The following is a 6,304-nucleotide window of genomic DNA, read 5'->3' on the forward strand; positions in this document are numbered from 1 at the left end:
ATAATCAAGTATTGTCAAGTGTTAGATCACCTCCAATTGCAGCCAATAATTTTGAGTTGAAGCAAGGTTTGCTTCAAACCATTCAAAACAATTGCGTTTTCAAAGGGAAGATGAACGAAGATCCAAACACATATATGATGAACTTCGAGGAGATTATGAATACCTTTCAATACAATGGGGTGTCACAAGATGCAATGTATTTAAGGGCATTCCCATTTTCACTTAAAGATGATGCGAAGCAGTGGCTTCAAAGCTTGCCAAATGGATCAATTAGAACATGGGAGGAAATGACCAAAACATTTCTTGATAAATATTTCTCCTCAGCTAAGACGGGCAAGTTTAGAAGAGAAATCCATAACTTCTGCCAGAAAGAGAATGAAACTGTTTTTGAAGCATATGAGAGGTTTAATGAGATAGTTAAGAGGTGTCAACATAGTGGAATTGAACTCTGGATGCAACTCCAGGATTTTTGGGATGGATTGACACCGACCTCACGTAGAACATTGAGCAATGCAGTTGGAGGCTCCTTTATGAAGAAGACTCCAGAGGAGATAGTTACAATTCTTGATGAGTTATCCGAAGATGCTAATCAGTGGCCCTCTAATAGTGTGGAAAGAACAAAAGCAACTGGTGTTCACCAAGTTGATGCTATTACATCTGCACAAGTACAGCTTGATGTTATGGCTAAAGAAATATGAAATATAAGTGTAGCTTTGATGCAAAATGTACACCACGTAACTTGTGATCTATGCGGAAGAGGACACCCTACTCATGAGTGTCAAGCCTTAACTGAAGAAGTGAATGTTGTAGGAAACTATAATTTTATTGCAAAAGGTCAGAGGCACCCCGACTTTTTTATGGAGTTCACCTGGGGGTACTGCAAATGCATGGTAGCAAAACAACCCTAGATTCCAGGAACAAGGAGCTCCATGTTTTCAAATTCAGCAGAGGCAGCAATATCAATCTCTACAGTCGAATCAACCCACCACGGAAGATCTTATGAAGACCTTCATTATCAAGACGGATGAGAGGCTTGATGCCCATGATAGAGCTATCAAAGAATTGGGTACATCTTTTTGAAGTTTGGAAAGACAGGTTGGGCACTTAGCTACTCTAATGTCTGAGAGAGCCCCAGGAACACTCCCGGATGATACAGAAAGAAATCCCAAAAAAATAGTGAATGTTGTAACTTTGAGAAGTGGGCAAGTGTTAAAAGATCTCACCCCAATCCACAAAGATGTGAGACATGAAAAAGAAAGCGGGGAGCAGCTTAAAAGTGGTATCGAAAATAAGAAGGAAAAAAACTCGAGAAGGGAGGAACCTTAGGCGAACAAGCATATGTTTGCGCTGCCTTTTCCCCAAAATCTAAGTAGAGAAAAGCTGGACAAGCAGTTCGAGAGATTTCTAGATGTGCTAAAACAAGTTCATGTAAACCTACCATTCACAGAAGTGCTCTCACAAATGCCGCTTATGCCAAGTTCTTGAAGGAGATCCTGACAAAGAAGAGGAAAATAGAAGAAACCTCAGTGGTCAAGCTCACAGAGCATTGCAGTACAACATTGCAAAACAAACTCCCACAAAAGTGTGGAGATTCAAGGAGTTTTACCATACCTTTCTATTTAGACACTACTAATTTTGATAAGTCTCTATGTGATTCTAGTGCCTCAATTAATTTAATGCCTCTATCTATTTACAGGAAACTGGAGAAAGAGATTGGAGAGATAAGGTCTGCACCAATATCTTTGGAGCTGGCATACCAAATGACTCTAATACCCGAGGAAATAGTTGATGATGTCTTAGTTCGGGTAGATAAGTTTGTATTTCCTATGAATTTCATAGTGGTTAATATGGAAGAGAAAAAGGAGGTCCCTCTCATCCTAGGAAGACAATTCCTAGCAACGGGTAGAGCAATATTAGATATACATGAGAGAAAACTCGTGCTTAGAGTGGGCGAGGAAACTGTGACTTTTTAGATGGATGTAGAAACGGGGGTAAAAAGGAAGAAGCTAGTTGTTAGTGTTGTGTGGAAAGCGAAGGGCGTGACAGAGAAGGCTGCAGTGAGTGAAAAAGATAAGTGTGAGGTGTACCCCAAGAAGGCTGAGAAAAAGCTATCGGCATGGATGAGTGCACTAGTTCGGGCGCGAGGGATGAAACCCAACTTCGACTCAAACCCCGATTAGATGTTCAGGGAAGTTGTCCTTACCTCATTCTTTTTATTTGTGTGTCATAGGGACATGACACAATTTAAAGTATGGGATGCGGATGTATTTATATATAGAATGTTGACTAGTGCAAAATACACACTTAAATTATGCTCGCTATTCAAAGATAGTATAGTATAATTATCGTCTCCACAGGGATTGGATTTAAACAATATTCTCGTAGTTCGTAGCTCGATTGCTATCCTGGAGGATCAACAATAGAAATTTATACAATTAAGAATTGAAACTAAATAAGAACCTAAACTATTAACTAATGACATTCTCAATAAAGGTAAGCAAGGAAGCTATCAATGGGAGAAAATATGGGTTGATAGGATAGGTGCAAGCTAATTGTTCGGGATCTAACTCTAGATAATTCACTTCAAATTTTCAAGTGAGTCTCTCGAATTTACTTAATTATCAGTATAAATATTTAGTAGAAACTCCTCTCTCGATTAAGTTTCAACCTCACAGTATGAACCAATTTAAGCTCGGTGAAGATATGCAAGAATTCGTAATGGATTGGTCTTTAGGAGAACCTCTTTCGATTATCCTCCTAACTAGGTTTAATCAAGGATTCAACTAGCCTCTTTCGATTACTTAGAAGAATTTATGAACTCAACCAACAACATAGTGCAAATATATTACAAGTTATTCCTCTTTCGATTATAAGAATAAGTGAACATAGATGCAACAATTAAATCTTCCAAAAATGATTCAAATATATAAACATAGAGTTATAATCCATAAGCAGCCATCAATACACCAAATGCATCAAAACCCAAATGGTTCTACTCCATAGACATGGAGGAGTTTTTCACAAATGAAACAAAAATAGAGAAAATCATAAATATAATCCAAACCCGGATCTTGAGTGAGGAAAGAAGGATGAAATCCTTGTACTCTTAATTCTCCTTCTTCTCCTTAGCTTCCCTAGGTCTAAGGTATGTCAAAAGCGGTTCTAAAATGGTGTTTTGGGGGGTACTTAATCTGCCCCAAAAAAACAAAAATGGACGAAACTACCCTTTTCGTAGAGAAATAGGACTCTTCCCAGACAGGACATGTGCGGTCGCGCACCCGGGGACTTGCTTGCGCACTTGGTCGCGCATTTTGCACACCTTTCTGCCCCAAATGCGCTCCCAATGCGCGATCGCAGTTGGTCGCGCACCTGGGTAGTATAAGTTGTGAATTTGGGAAAGAGTAAAACATGAACATTGTAGCCCTTTTAAATAGATTTCCAATAATATATTGTGGATCCCAAACGGATTTCTGAGATAAAAGTCATATGCATTTTACTGGACAAGGCGTAGTATGCCTGCTCGATTCTTCGTTTCGCTCTTAAAGTGCACTATCATCCGTTGATCCCCGAACACGATCCCAACTTAATCCTTGGGATTTTACTCAAATTTCAAAGCTCCAAAATAGTATGAATTCATTCCACAACATCTACATAGATCGGAACCACTCCTAAAAAGCATAAAACACACAATTAGTGCAAAACACTAGCGATTAAAGCTCCAACTCAATTAAAGTGCAGTAAATTAGAGTTCAATAAGCGACTAAAATACGGGATTATAGCCTACCATCAATACCCCACACTTAAAAACATTACTCGTCCTCGAACAATGAAACTACACTTCACATAGACATGACCTTTTTAAACAACTCTCATAACTCATCATACCAAGAATATTTAAAATAGACTAAGCACGATAGTGTAACATCCTAGCCTCAAGATTTGACTCAACAGCACCACGCATTTTTCATAACTCGCTCAGTTACTCTAACATAGAGGTCAATGACAATATCTTTCCTTCATGAATCAAGTGCCTTCACCCATCAATAGAGAGCAGTTCCACACACAATAAAAGTTAAGAATAATTAGGAACTCAAGATAAAATGAGTTCACTTACTCTCAGAACAACATTCATATGCCCCAAAAGATGCACCATAGGCTTGCCCGTAGTGTACTACTCTACTAATCGAGCTTATTCAGTAAATGATCAAGTAGGACTTTAATTGGTTATAATGTAAGTTGCGGGACGGATAGGATATATTTAGTTATAAGAGTAACAACACCTCCCTAAGCACTTTGAATAGATATACTTGATCTTTAAACCACACACTTATGTCAAACCATAACTCCACATTCACATCCGTATATGTCAACTCCCAACTTCTTTAAGCACAAATACATCAACAGTTACCACTATCAATGAATATAAACTATTTTTTTTCTTCATTTCCTTTTTCGATTCAAGTGGCTCATACTTTTTCACAACAGTGCACCTTTCTCCTTATTTCAATAGTTCCACTCAAAAGCCAAACCAACCGCCCCACACTTCAACTTTTACAAAGTTCATACCAATTTCAAGTGCTCACGAGAGGTAAATGGTTTAAATAGATGGTCAATTCAAACAAAAGGATAAGGCTTGTAATGTGGTTTCCAAAGAAATAGAATTACAGTCTCAACGGGGTTAACTACGATACATAACAATTTGGTGGGTAAACTATATAGTTGGCTTAATAAAGAAATGCCTATATCACTTCCAAGACTAAACAAACTACTATTTCGCTTTGCGGACACACAGGGCAAGTTCTAGACATCAAATGCAATGCACAGAATACACGAAACCTCTCTCACACACACATGGCATATAACTCACTCAGGATCGGGCTCATCAAGACACTCTAATCAAAGTAGTTAAGAAAAGTTAAGATCGTACAATTTAAGGTGCTTATACAAGAGTCAAAAACTGAGCCTAAGCGTCACAACTAAAGCACTTATTATTCTCAAGGCATAATGAAGTCAAGAGATATTGCTTTCATTTAAAATCACAGTACAAGGTTTCCTACTCCTAAAAAAACTAACTACACCCGGTTCAAACAAAACCCTTGAAAACGAACCGCGGCACAAAGAAAAATCAAGGGGAATTTATTATACTACCTAAAGGAGATATAATATATATATATATATATATATATATATATATATATATATATATATATATATATATATATATATATATATTCGACTTTAAAAATTTCAATCAAAAGAAACAAAAACACACACAAGAAACAAAAACAAACATTTATTTACATATTTACATTCCCACCCACACTTTAAATTGTGGCATGTCCCCATGACACACAAATAAAAAGCAAGAGGTAAAGAAAACTTTCCTGGACTTTTTCCATTTCCGAGAACTTGTGAACTCCACACCTAATTCTAAATGCATTTTTCGATTTCGCTCCCCTGGATTCTTTATGGAGCTCATTAGGCCAAAGTCCTTTAGGGATATTTGAAAAACCCGCTCTTTTCTTTCTTTCTTGGCCTCATTTTGAGTTGTGGATTGTTCTTGTATGATTATCCTTAACTTGTTTATACATTCATTCACAAGATCAATCCATGCATATTACTATAAATCCCCAAAAACAAAATCCACATGATCAAGGTTAGAATAAGAAAATGAAGAAGAAAGGTCATGTGAGTACTCTACTGGTAAGTCCAAGACCATTTGTTCCTCATTCTCTTCTACAAAAAATTGCAATTGTGGATAGGTGGATAAGGGTTTGAACTCTTCTTGTATTGCTTCACAATCAACCAAAGCCTCATTTCCAATCATTTCAGTTGAAACAGAGTCCTCTTGCAGAGTGAAAAACTCTCTCTGTAGATGTTCATCATCTCGGGTAGGCTCATTTTCACACGGTATCTCCTCCGTATATTCACCATCACAATGCAACAAGCTAAATCTATTTACTAATTGATTCACTTGTATTGTTAGGTTGTTAGTGGCGTAATCATCTTGTATAAATTTCTCTTCCACCTTATTTATGAACTTATACATAAGCTCTTCTAAACTACCATTCTCCTCTTGAGGTGGTTGTCTCACTTCGCTTTCATTCCAGTCATAATAAGGGTATTCATCCCAATCAGAGTCAGAATTGTACCCGTATAAATCCTCATACCTATACGGACTAGAGACAATCAATACCTACTTGCTTGACAATCAATCCAACGATGATTTACTCCGCATTTAAATCATGTAGTACACCACTGACAATCAATCCAACGATGATTTACTCCGCATTTAAATCATGTA

At 37.4% G+C, this 6,304-nt stretch overlaps 1 non-coding gene across 1 annotated transcript; it reads right to left on the minus strand.

Annotated features, from left to right (window-relative positions):
* Positions 1 to 335: 335 nt before the first annotated feature.
* LOC142168531 (small nucleolar RNA R71) lies at positions 336 to 442 on the minus strand. The gene has a single exon (XR_012698386.1). It is a non-coding gene; the product is annotated as a small nucleolar RNA R71 (small nucleolar RNA).
* Positions 443 to 6,304: the final 5,862 nt, after the last annotated feature.

This window comes from Nicotiana tabacum, chromosome 13, assembly GCF_000715075.1.
Source record: "Nicotiana tabacum cultivar K326 chromosome 13, ASM71507v2, whole genome shotgun sequence".
Lineage (NCBI taxonomy): Eukaryota > Viridiplantae > Streptophyta > Magnoliopsida > Solanales > Solanaceae > Nicotiana > Nicotiana tabacum.